The sequence below is a fragment of the Thermobia domestica genome, chromosome 5 (genome assembly GCF_964235325.1).
Source record: "Thermobia domestica chromosome 5, izTheDome1.hap1.1, whole genome shotgun sequence".
NCBI lineage: Eukaryota > Metazoa > Arthropoda > Insecta > Zygentoma > Lepismatidae > Thermobia > Thermobia domestica.
The window spans coordinates 262707181-262721568 of record NC_137458.1 but is presented as its reverse complement, the minus strand read 5'-3'; positions in this window follow the sequence as shown (position 1 = coordinate 262721568).

Genomic DNA, 14388 nt, shown 5'->3' with positions numbered 1-14388 from the left:
TGACCCGCTACTAAACGTGTACGACACTGGCCACAAAAGTTTTTGTAAATTTGAACCATTTCGTTTATGTGTTGTAGTATTGATACCACGACATTTTACAACACAAATTTTTGTATAGTAAGTAAAGGGATGATAGGGATGATGATCGCATGGGTCCTTAACCGCTAGTGAACGAGCACGACCCTGGCCACAAAAGTTTTTGTAAATTTGAACCATTTCGTTTATGTGTTGTGGTATTGATACCACGACATTTTACAGCACAAATTTTTGTATAGTAAGTAAAGGGATGATAGGGATGTTGATCGCATGGGTCGTGACCCGCTAGTGAACGTGCACGACCCTGGCCACAAAAGTTTTTGTAAATTAGAACCATTTCGTTTATGTTTTGTCGTATTGATACCACGACATTTTACAGCACAAATTTTTGTATAGTAAGTAAAGGGATATTAGGGATGATGATCGCATGGGTCCTGACCCGCTACTAAACGTGCACGACCCTGGCCACAAAAGTTTTTGTAAATTTGAACCATTTCGTTTATGTGTTGTAGTATTGATACCACGACATTTTACAGCACAAATTTTTTTAAAGTAAGTAAAGGGATGATAGGGATGATGATCGCATGGGTCCTGACCCGCTACTAAACGTGTACGACCCTGGCCACAAAAGTTTTTGTAAATTTGAACCATTTCGTTTATGTGTTGTAGTATTGATACCACGACATTTTACAGCACAAATTTTTGTATAGTAAGTAAAGGGATGATAGGGATGATGATCGCATGGGTCCTGACCCGCTAGTGAACGTGCACGACCCTGGCCACAAAAGTTTTTTTAAATTTGAACCATTTCGTTTATGTGTTGTGGTATTGATACCACGACATTTTACAGCACAAATATTTGTATAGTAAGTAAAGGGATGGTAGGGATGATGACCGCATGGGTCCTGACCCGATAGTGAACGTGCACGACCCTGGCCACAAAAGTTTTGGTAACTTTGAACCATTTCGTTTATGTGTTGTGGTATTGATACCACGACATTTTACACACAAATTTTTGTGTAGTAAGTAAAGGGATTATAGGGATGATGATCGCATGGGTCCTGACCAGCTAGTAAACGTGCACGACCCTGGCCACAAAAGTTTTTGTAAATTTGAACCATTTCGTTTATGTGTTGTGGTATTTCTACCACGACATTTTACAGCACAAATTTTTGTATAGTAAGTAAAGGGGTTAAAAGGATGATGATCGCATGGGTCCTGACCCGCTAGTGAACGTGCACGACCCTGGCCACAATAGTTTTTGTTAATTTGAACCATTTCGTTTATGTGTTGTGGTATTGATACCACGACATTTTACAGCACAAATTTTTGTATAGTAAGTAAAGGGATGATAGGGATGATGATCGCATGGGTCCTGAACCGCTAGTGAACGTGCACGACCCTGGCCACAAAAGTTTTTGTAAATTTGAACCATTTCTTTTATGTGTTGTGGTATTGATACCACGACATTTTACAGCACAAATTTTTGTATAGTAAGTAAAGGGATGATAGGGATGATGATCGCATGGGTCTAGACCCGCTAGTGAACGTGCACGACCCTGGTCACAAAAGTTTTGGTAACTTTGAACCATTTCGTTTATGTGTTGTGGAATTGATACCACGACATTTTACAGCACAAATTTTTGTATAGTAAGTAAAGGGATTATAGGGATGATGATCGCATGGGTCCTGGCCCGCTAGTAAACGTGCACGACCCTGGCCAGAAAAGTTTTTTTAAATTTGAAGCATTTCGTTTATGTGTTGTGGTATTGATACCACGACATTTTACAGCACAAATTTTTGTATAGTAAGGAAAGGGATGATAGGGATGATGATCGCATGGGTCCTGACCCTCTAGTGATCGTGCACGACCCTGGCCACAAAAGTTTTTGTAAATTTGAACCATTTCGTTAATGTGTTGTGGTATTGATACCACGACATTTTACAGTACAAATTTTTGTATAGTAAGTAAAGGGATGATAGGGATGATGATCGCATGGGTCCTGACCCGCTAGTGAACGTGCACGACGATGGCCACAAAAGTTTTTGTAAATTTGAACCATTTCGTTTATGTGTTGTGGTATTGATACCACAACATTTTACAGCACAAATTTTTGTATAGTAAGTAAAGGGATTATAGGGATGATGATCGCATATTTCGTGACCCGCTAGTGAACGTGCACGACCCTGGCCACAAAAGTTTTTGTAAATTTGAACCATTTCGTTTTTGTATTGTGGTATTGATACCACGACATTTTACAGCACAAATTTTTGTATAGTAAGTAAAGGGATGATAGGGATGATGATCGCATGGGTCCTGACCCGCTAGTGAACGTGCACGACTCTGGCCACAAAAGTTTTTTAAATTTGAACCATTTCGTTTATGTGTTGTGGTATTGATACCACGACTTTTTACAGCACAAATTTTTGTATAATAAGTAAAGGGATGATAGGGATGATGATCGCATGGGTCCTGACCCGCTACTAAACGTGTACGACCCTGGCCACAAAAGTTTTTGTAAATTTGAACCATTTCGTTTATGTGTTGTAGTATTGATACCACGACATTTTACAGCAAAAATTTTTGTATAGTAAGTAAAGGGATGATAGGGATGATGATCGCATGGGTCCTGAACCGCTAGTGAACGAGCACGACCCTGGCCACAAAAGTTTTTGTAAATTTGAACCATTTCGTTTATGTGTTGTGGTATTGATACCACGACATTTTACAGCACAAACCTTTGTATAGTAAGTAAAGGGATGATAGGGATGATGATCGCATGGGTCCTGACCCGCTAGTGAACGTGCACGACCCTGGCCACAAAAGTTTTTGAAAATTTAACCATTTCGTTTATGTGTTGTGGTATTGATACCACGACATTTTACAGCACAAATTTTTGTATAGTAAGTAAAGGGATGATAGGGATGATGATCGCATGGGTCCTGACCCGCTAGTGAACGTGAACGACCCTGGCCACAAAAGTTTTTGTAAATTAGAACCATTTCGTTTATGTTTTGTCGTATTGATACCACGACATTTTACAGCACAAATTTTGTATAGTAAGTAAAGGGATTATAGGGATGATGATCGCATGGGTCCTGACCCGCTAGTAAACGTGCACGACCCTGGCCACAAAAGTTTTTGTAAATTTGAACCATTTCGTTTATGTGTTGTGGTATTGATACCACGACATTTTACAGCACAAATTTTTGTATAGTAAGTAAAGGGATGATAGGGATGATGATCGCATGGGTCCTGAACCTCTAGTGATCGTGCACGACCCTGGCCACAAAAGTTTTTGTAAATTTGAACCATTTCGTTTATGTGTTGTGGTATTGATACCACGACATTTTACAGCACAAATTTTTGTATAGTAAGTAAAGGGATGATAGGGATGATGATCGCATGGGTCCTGACCCGCTAGTGAACGTGCACGACCCTGGCCACAAAAGTTTTTGTAACTTTGAACCATTTCGTTTATGTGTTGTGGTATTGATACCACGACAGTTTACAGCACAATTCTTTTATAGTAAGTAAAGGGATGATAAGGATGATGATCGCATGGGTCCTGACCCGCTAGTGAACGTGCACGACCCTGGCCACAAAAGTTTTTGTAAATTTGAACCATTTCGTTTATGTTTTGTGGTATTGATACCACGACATTTTACAGCACAAATTTTTGTATAGTAAGTAAAGGGATGATAGGGATGATGATCGCATGGGTCCTGACCCGCTAGTGAACGTGCACGACACTGGCCACAAAAGTTTTTGTAAATTTGAACCATTTCGTTTATGTGTTTTGGTATTTCTACCACGACATTTTACAGCACAAATTTTTGTATAGTAAGTAAAGGGGTTATAGGGATGATGATCGCATGGGTCCTGACCCGCTAGTGAACGTGCACGACCCTGGCCAAAAAAGTTTTTTAAATTTGAACCATTTCGTTTATGTGTTGTGGTATTGATACCACGACATTTTACAGTACAAATTTTTGTATAGTAGGTAAAGGGATGATAGGGATGATGATCGCATGGGTCCTGACCCGCTAGTGAACGTGCACGACGATGGCCACAAAAGTTTTTGTAAATTTGAACCATTTCGTTTATGTGTTGTGGTATTGATACCACGACATTTTACAACACAAATTTTTGTATAGTAAGTAAAGGGATTATAGGGATGATGATCGCATATTTCCTGACCCGCTAGTGAACGTACACGACCCTGGCCACAAAAGTTTTTGTAAATTTGAACCATTTCGTTTTTGTATTGTGGTATTGATACCACGACATTTTACAGCACAAATTTTTGTATAGTAAGTAAAGGGATGATAGGGATGATGATCGCATGGGTCCTGACCCGCTAGTGAATGTGCACGACCCTGGCCACAAAAGTTTTTTTTAAATTTGAACCATTTCGTTTATGTGTTGTGGTATTGATACCACGACATTTTACAGCACAAATTTTTGTATAGTAAGTAAAGGGATGATAGGGATGATGATCGCATGGGTCCTTAACCGCTAGTGAACGAGCACGACCCTGTCCACAAAAGTTTTTGTAAATTTGAACCATTTCGTTTATGTGTTGTGGTATTGATACCACGACATTTTACAGCACAAATTTTTGTATAGTAAGTAAAGGGATGATAGGGATGTTGATCGCATGGGTCGTGACCCCCTAGTGAACGTGCACGACCCTGGCCAGAAAAGTTTTTGTAAATTAGAACCATTTCGTTTATGTTTTGTCGTATTGATACCACGACATTTTACAGCACAAATTTGTGTATAGTAAGTAAAGGGATTATAGGGATGATGATCGCATGGGTCCTGACCCGCTAGTAAACGTGCACGACCCTGGCCACAAAAGTTTTTGTAAATTTGAACCATTTCGTTTATGTGTTGTAGTATTGATACCACGACATTTTACAGCACAAATTTTTGTATAGTAAGTAAAGGGATGATAGGGATGATGATCGCATGGGTCCTGACCCGCTACTAAACGTGTACGACCCTAGCCACAAAAGTTTTTGTAAATTTGAACCATTTCGTTTATGTGTTGTAGTATTGATACCACGACATTTTACAGCACAAATTTTTGTATAGTAAGTGAAGGGATGATAGGGATGATGACCGCATGGGTCCTGACCCGCTACTAAACGTGTACGACCCTGGCCACAAAAGTTTTTGTAAATTTGAACCATTTCGTTTATGTGTTGTAGTATTGATACCACGACATTTTACAGCCCAAATTTTTGTATTGTAAGTAAAGGGATGATAGGGATGATGATCGCATGGGTCCTGACCCGCTAGTGAACGTACACGACCCTGGCCACAAAAGTTTTTTAAATTTGAACCATTTCGTTTATGTGTTGTGGTATTGATACCACGACATTTTACAGCACAAATTTTTGTATAGTAAGTAAAGGGATGGTAGGGATGATGACCGCATTGGTCCTGACCCGCTAGTGAACGTGCACGACCCTGGCCACAAAAGTTTTGGTAACTTTGAACCATTTCGTTTATGTGTTGTGGTATTGATACCACGACATTTTACAGCACAAATTTTTGTATAGTAAGTAAAGGGATGGTAGGGATGATGACCGCATGGGTCCTGACCCGCTAGTGAACGTGCACGACCCTGGCCACAAAAGTTTTGGTAACTTTAAACCATTTCGTTTATGTGTTGTGGTATTGATACCACGACATTTTACAGCACAAATTTTTGTATAGTAAGTAAAGGGATTATAGGGATGATGATCGCATGGGTCCTGACCCGCTAGTGAACGTACACGACCCTGGCCACAAAAGTTTTTTAAATTTGAACCATTTCGTTTATGTGTTGTGGTATTGATACCACGACATTTTACAGCACAAATTTTTGTATAGTAAGTAAAGGGATGGTAGGGATGATGACCGCATGGGTCCTGACCCGCTAGTGAACGTGCACGACCCTGGCCACAAAAGTTTTGGTAACTTTGAACCATTTCGTTTATGTGTTGTGGTATTGATACCACGACATTTTACAGCACAAATTTTTGTATAGTAAGTAAAGGGATTATAGGGATGATGATCGCATGGGTCCTGACCCGCTAGTAAACGTGTACGACCCTGGCCACAAAAGTTTTTGTTAATTTGAACCATTTCGTTTGTGTTGTAGTATTGATACCACGTCATTTTACACCACAAATTTTTGTATAGTAAGTAAAGGGATGATAGGGATGATGATCGCATGGGTCCTGACCCGCTAGTGAACGAGCACGACCCTGGCCACAATAGTTTTTGTTAATTTGAACCATTTTGTTTATGTGTTGTGGTATTGATACCACGATATTTTACAGCACAAATTTTTGTATAGTAAGTAAAGGGATTATAGGGATGATGATCGCATGGGTCCTGACCCGCTAGTGAACGTGCACGACCCTGGCCACAAAAGTTTTTGTAAATTTGAACCATTTCTTTTATGTGTTGTGGTATTGATACCACGACATTTTACAGCACAAATTTTTGTATAGTAAGTAAAGGGATTATAGGGATGATGATCGCATGGATCCTGACCCGCTAGTGAACGTGCACGATTCTGGCCACAAAAGTTTTTTTAAATTTGAACCATTTCGTTTATGTGTTGTGGTATTGATACCACGACATTTTACAGCACAAATTCTTGTATAGTAAGAAAAGGGATGATGATCGCATGGGTCCTGACCCGCTAGTAAACGTGCACGACCCTGGCCACAAAAGTTTTTGTAAATTTGAACCATTTCGTTTATGTGTTGTGGTATTTCTACCACGACATTTTACAGCACAAATTTTTGTATAGTAAGTAAAGGGGTTATAGGGATGATGATCGCATGGGTCCTGACCCGCTAGTGAACGTGCACGACCCTGGCCACAATAGTTTTTGTTAATTTGAACCATTTCGTTTATGTGTTGTGGTATTGATACCACGACATTTTACAGCACAAATTTTTGTATAGTAAGTAAAGGGATGATAGGGATGATGATCGCATGGGTCCTGAACCGCTAGTGAACGTGCACGACCCTGGCCACAAAAGTTTTTGTAAATTTGAACCATTTCCTTTATGTGTTGTGGTATTGATACCACGACATTTTACAGCACAAATTTTTGTATAGTAAGTAAAGGGATGATAGGGATGATGATCGAATGGGTCCTGACCCGCTAGTGATCGTGCACGACCCTGGCCACAAAAGTTTTTGTAAATTTGAACCATTTCGTTTATGTGTTGTGGTATTGATACCACGACATTTTACAGTACAAATTTTTGTATAGTAAGTAAAGGGATGATAGGGATGATCGCATGGGTCCTGACCCGCTAGTGAACGTGCACGACGATGGCCACAAAAGTTTTTTGTAAATTTGAACCATTTCGTTTATGTGTTGTGGTATTGATACCACGACATTTTACAGCACAAATTTTTGTATAGTAAGTAATGGGATTATAGGGAGGATGATCGCATGGGTCGTGACCCGCTAGTGAACGTGCACGACCCTGGCCACAGAAATTTTTGTAAATTTGAACCATTTCGTTTATGTGTTGTGGTATTGATACCACGACATTTTACAGCACAAATTTTTGTATAGTAAGTAAAGGGATGATAGGGATGATGATCACATGGGTCGTGACCCGCTAGTGAACGTGGATGACCCTGGCCACAAAAGTTTTTATAAATTTGAACCATTTGGTTTATGTATTGTGGTATTGATACCACGACATTTTACAGCACAAATTTGTGTATAGTAAGTAAAGGGATGATAGGGATGATGATCGCATGGGTCCTGACCCGCTAGTGAACGTGGATGACCCTGGCCACAAAAGTTTTTGTAAATTTGAACTTTTTTGTTTATGTCTTTTGGTATTGATACCATGGCATTTAGCACACAAAATTTTGTATATTATGTAAAGGGATGATAGGGATGATGATTGCGTGGGTCCTTTTCAGCGTGGAGTAAGCTTGCTTTTGGATTATATTTTTCTACATTTTAACTTTGTAGTGCTTGCAACCCTGTGTATTGTGTGAATGACCTTGAACGTCCTTAGTTTTTTGGCTGGATTTTGTGGCTAAGATGGGCGAGGTTCTGGTGGTTATAATCTAAAACTTACAGAGATCTTTTAATAATATTAAATAAATAGAATTAATTTTTCCTATTGATTTCGCATGAAGGAAAACACATTTCATAGCTATTAAAAGTACAGAAATGCAGCATCATATCAAAAAACCCTCACGTGCTTAAGTTTTTCCGCGGTAGTAAAATTTCATCTCCAGCTCTTTGGAAACCAAGCATCGGAGAAAGGTCACTTTTTCTCCCAATGATGACAGATAGGAACACTGAAACAGAAAAATAAAAATAGAAATCATGAACAATCATAGTGCAATTTTTCAGGTGGGGAGAAAAAGAAAAAAATAATTACGTCATTTGTAAGTACAATCAGTACGCAATAAAACGATTGGTTACTGTACTCGCTTGCATGAAGTCACTTATTCTCAATAATTCACTTTTAACGGCCTTCCATACAGCAAAATTAAACTACCATTAATTCAAGTTAGTCTGTAATACCTTAACTTTTGATTTTATTGCAGCTATTAACTCTGATTGTTCAGGAGGATCAAAGAATTTGGAGGATATAAGACTTTATACATACACGTTCATGAAAAATAATTCTGAAACGCTCATAGTAGGTTAGATTACGTATGTGCTCACAATATAAAATACCACTCCAAGATCAACTTTATGATGTGAGCTAAAGGTGACGATCAAGTATATTGATACGATATCAACTGATGCAAAAAAGAACTTTCAGTTTGATGTCCCACGGTTATGTCGTCTAGGCTAAAGGAGACGGTGATGATGAAGAATGAATGAACTGGTGGGCTGATGAAAGTGGGAGGAAACGGTAGAACCCCGAGGAAACCCACGAACATGGTGTTTGTCCACTACAAAGTTCACTTGGCGGGGGCTGGGATCATAACTGATGCTATGAAAGAAAGAACTTTCTAATAATAAAATAATATAGCTAATCGTTTATCAAACACAACTAGACAACGATAGAAATTATTATCTCTCACTACTGCTATGTAACCTACAAAAAAAGTAAAAATTCCGCATTTACATATCGTGACAGAAATACGCTATCGGATGCAGCAATCTGACAAGCTGCACACAGGTAGAACTAAGCAGATGTATCATTCTACTGTCATAAGAAATTTCATCCTGATTGGAAACGATTTACTAAGTTAAATTTATGATGAAATTCGAAACATGTATTAGCATTTCAAAATATGTCAAAAATAAAGTGAAAATTACAAACAAAATGGTGTATAACTTTTGTATTCCAAAAGATCCCAAACTCAGAGCATAACGCTGGCTCCCTCACTTGTTACTGGAGTATTTTAAAAAGTAAGACTTCTAGAACCAGAATTCTGTCACAATCAGTAGGGTGAAAATCGTCACATTATTTGTTTCGAGCAGTGTTAGAAGTTGTGGTAATAATAATAATAATAATAATAATAATAATAATAATAATAATAATAATAATAATAATAATAATAATAACATATACTTCTCTTTGGTGAAAATTATATTTTACCCCTCTGTTGAGAAAAATATTTTCGGGAGGAGTACTTTTACGCATTCAAAGCAGCGAGAACGCAATAACATGTGATACATTCCATATTTAAGCTTTCCTTATATATAAGTACTTAAGTCAAATACAATAATTGCTGAAGTAATAAAAATTAATAAACAAGGAAATCTTTAAAAATCTAAAATAATAAATAAATAGAGTGTGTCTGAAGAAGACAAGGGTAGTTGCTGAAACAGTTACATTAAAATAAAAGTGGGGCTGTGGTGGCTCGGATAAAGCGTTCACCTCTGGTGCCTGGGGCCCTGGTTCGATCCCAGCTCACGCCAAGCGGCTCTGTGTTGGACAAACACCATGTGCGTGGGTTTCCTTGGAGTTCTACAATTTCTTCCCACATAGTTCATTACACAATTTAATTCATTTCTCATCACCGTCTCCCTTAGCCTCAGCGCCTGATCGTGGAACGCTAAATCGAATACTTCATTTACATAAACGTATTGCCTTGTTTAGCAATTATTTTATTTTAGTTAAGTACTAATAAAATATTACTATTTTCTTTCTTTCCTTCTTGCTCGGCATTTTCTTACATGGGTATTATAAAATAACATGTCAGAAACTCACCTATCACACCTTCGGTGTATAAGTCATCCTCCATAGTAATATTATTTCTAAAGCAGCTCGATGAGCAGAAAGGGGTGAGAGTCACGGCTTCAAGTTCAGTTAAGAAAGATTCCGTGCTTGGTGGTCTGCTGATCAATTCATCATTTGCAGGAGCATTGGCCACACACTCTAGAAAGTGGGAGTACATGCAAGTCTTGTTTTTGCAAATAACATGTATTTACAGCTAGGCCTATTACAACGACTAACGGATTCGATTCCCGGTGGGGCCACTCGGTCGAAAAAGTGTAAAACGCTTTTTCAGGCCAGCCACCCTGAATGAGGTTTTTCCTGGCTTTTCCTCATTCACACCATTCAAATGCCGGGGTGGTACCTAACTTATAGGTCCCAGGCCGCTTCCTTCCTTCCCCAATCCTTTCTTCCTTCCCTTTCCCCGGATCGTGTGCTCGCTGAGGAACGTCATCCCTCAAAAACGTGAAGGAGTAAATGGTCTTAGATGCCGAAAGCCCAGAAATCTAAAATCCTGTCCTACAACGACTAAATACATTTAACATGAAATGTAGCGGTTTAATTTCATGTAAAGAGTAAAGTGAGCTTTTTGTTATATTTTGAATTTAAAAAAACCTAAGAACATATAGAAAAGAAAATGAGTTAGCAGGAAAATATCAGCCATAAATTTCACATGCTTTCTGTTCTGGATATTTTCAGCGTAAAGGACGGTGTGAAGAAGAAATATTTTATAAGAATACCATGCTATAAGAAAAACAATTACATCTCATTCATTCTGAATATACGTTTTCATAATTATTTTTAAAAGTTAAATTTAAATAAATTACAGATCGTAATGAACAGAAAAGTTTACCCAAACTGTTCTAATGAAACAATTTCTTGTTTTGCACATGCACTACCAATACTGGTACAATTTCGTTCGAAATTAAATTTATATACCAACCCAGAGTTCGAAATAGTCCTAAACTGAGTGCGGGAATGGTTACTTCTTAAATGGAAAGATACGTAAAATAAATATTGACAAACTTGTGGACAGATAGATTTTATGGATTGTTGTCTGCCAGTTGTTAACGTAGCAGGGATCGGATTTGAGAACGGAGTGAGAACGCAAAATATCGCATCTTGAAAACAAAGAACACAAATGACTACCTGCGTTTTCGAAGGTGGACATTTTCTGAGCAAAAACACCAAGGCAAGTAATTTCTTGCTATATATTGCTTTATTTAAATTCTGCAACGTAAAAAAATCTTACATTTATAATACAAGCTTAAAAAAATCAAGAGTTCCAACTCTGGGATGGGTATTATTTTTTTAACATTCCAACTCTGGGAATGGCAGCCGTCACCTCTGGATCCGCCCCTGTTGTGTACACAGCGTCATTCTGCCAGCAGTAGATATGTAAGCCCCGAAGCAATGAGGTATGTTTCTTTTTACTGATGGGGCTGCAGTGCCTCAGTGGTAGAGTGTTCACTTCTAGTGCGTGTGGTCCCTGGTTCGATCCCAGCTCGTGCCAAGTGGACTTTGTAGTGGACAAACACCATGTGCCTGGTTTTCACACTCTCCCGTTTTCGCCCCCTTTCTTCATACCACCAATTTTCACTTTTCATTATAGCATCTTCCTTAGCCTCGGTGCCTTATCCTGGGGCGTGAAACTAAATATTTAATTTCATTTCTTTTTAATGATGAGGATGTTGTGTTCTACCTGAAAGCAGGTTTTTGACACAAAGAGACTTCCATTGTTAATGCACGCATAAATATTTGGAGGATATTCTCTAGGTCAAGAGCTCGCTTAAATACATCTGACTGGGACCACCACCAGCCCCCAACCACGGACCATTAATAGGACATTTGTTTTCCTTTGAATCGTTTCACGATTAGCAGTGGAACTCATAATAATGTAGTCATGTAGAAGATACTTAATTGAGTTGGAATATATTTTCTTGAAATTCAGTGGCAACATTGATCAGTATCCATCATCACATGCTGGCACAGGAGCCTAGAATGCGAGGGAGCTATCTACTCAATTAATGAACAAAATATTCGAACACTGTCAAAAACCGTTACATTATTATGATTCCCACACCCAATTCTGTGGCACAGCTACGGTAGCCAAGTGTCTTGTGAGGGTACGTTGGTGCGACAGGACGATGGTCGCAGTTTGAAATGCTCTCAACTGGGGTAATATCCTCCCACTGATTATGCACATATATAATGGGGGCACTACTTTAACAAACGAGTCTATGAAATATACATCGATTTTGTGGATTTTTTCACTAGATTTAAGGCACTAGTGTTGCAAACGGCTAAAGAAAACATAACTGAGTGAGCGTAGGGGTTAGAACTTCCATAGGGCTCGTTGTTTCTAACTTTGAAGTCATACACGATTGGCATTGCAATCAATGCCGAGGGTCATTTACCAAAGGGGTACCCTCGAGCAGACGGTTCTACCTAACAGAAAATTCGTAGGTAACATATGATGTGAAATATATTTTTGTCAAGGAATGAAAGTATGAATTTAAGTAATTACTGTCAGTACACATTAAATTGAAATGAATTTTGGGCTTTACTCGATCAGACGGTTCTACCAAATTTTGACATATTTCTTAGTTTCATAACAGGTTAGAACAATGTATTTCTTTTAGCAGAGCATGAACTAAATCAGAAGCTCCATTTGTGCTTGCAGATTTACTTCAGGAGGCCTCAGTACAAATAGAGCGTGGACGTAAAGCATAACAATGTCAGTGAATAAAACACGAACCAATTTACATCAGCTGACCACTAAAAAGCAGGAATGCTATATAACCGAGTCAGGATAGGAGCACAGCAAGAAAGCCCGAGCAGCAGCGACGGGAAGTACACGTATAAACGAGGATAGTGTAAAAACACACTTATATATACGATGCTTTCACTGATCACTTAAAATTCATTTCAATCTGCTGTACACTGACAGTAATTGTTTTTTTCACACTCTCATTCCTTCACGAAAAATGTTTCTCATAATATTTTGCCTACAAATTTTCTATTTGGTAGAACCGTCTGCTCGAATGAAGCAGACTTTTGAGTGATAGTGAAACCATTGTAAGCGTAAGTGTGCTTTTCAACTTTCCTTGTTTATATGTATAGTCCATATAGTCCACGTCACTGACGTGTCTGCTCCCTACGGACGCACCCCCTCGTTGCCGCTCGGGCCCTCTTGTTGTGCTCCTGATCGGACTCGAATAGAATGCATTTGCTTTTTAGTGGGCATCTAGCAAAAGTTCGTTCACGTTTTGTGCATTGTGCTTAATATGCCATACGTCTACTCTGCATTTATACTAACCCCCGTGAAGTATATCTGCAAGTAATAATGGAGCTCCTCACTTAGTGTATGAAAGCTCTAACATAACCTGAAAATGTAAGAAATGTGTGAAAATTTGGTAGAATCGTCTGTTCCAGTAATGCCTCCAAAAGCATACACTTACTGTCATCTCGGCGTAGGAGGCCCGGGTTCGATTCCCAGCGGGAGCTAATGTTTCGGATTCCACGTTAATCAGTAGACCTACGTCTTATATAGCCTCGCTGCTGAACGGTACGTTAAACTCAAAATCAACTCAACTTCCTGTCATCTCGTTCTTTGCTTATATCAAGCCGTCTTCCGCCTTGGCAAATAGTTCCACAATGCGTGCAGCTTTACTATACGGATCAATTGTATAAGTAGTAGTTGGTAGTGGAAACAGGTTAGAAGCCCCGCGGAGGTTGGTTGGTCCAGTTTTCGACATGAATTGGGCAAATTAAAGACTTGTCCAAATTTTTTCGTACATTTTACAATCTATGGATCCGTATAGTAAATCTGCACCCCAGAATGACATACTTTCTCATGCATACTCACTCCCATATAGGGTTTATTGAGTTTAAACACATACATTATCATTTTACTACCTTCACTATTAATATTGTATATAGTATTTTACCTAAAAATATGTAATTTGGTAGAGCTGTCTGCTAAAGTTAACCTAATGGAGGTATCCTCGTTCTTTCTACGGTATTTTAATACGCTGTAATAAGAAACCATAAACAACGCTGTATGAGAGAAGCTAATCTTCACAATTACAATACTCAATCTGCTGAGTTTTACAAAATACACCTAGA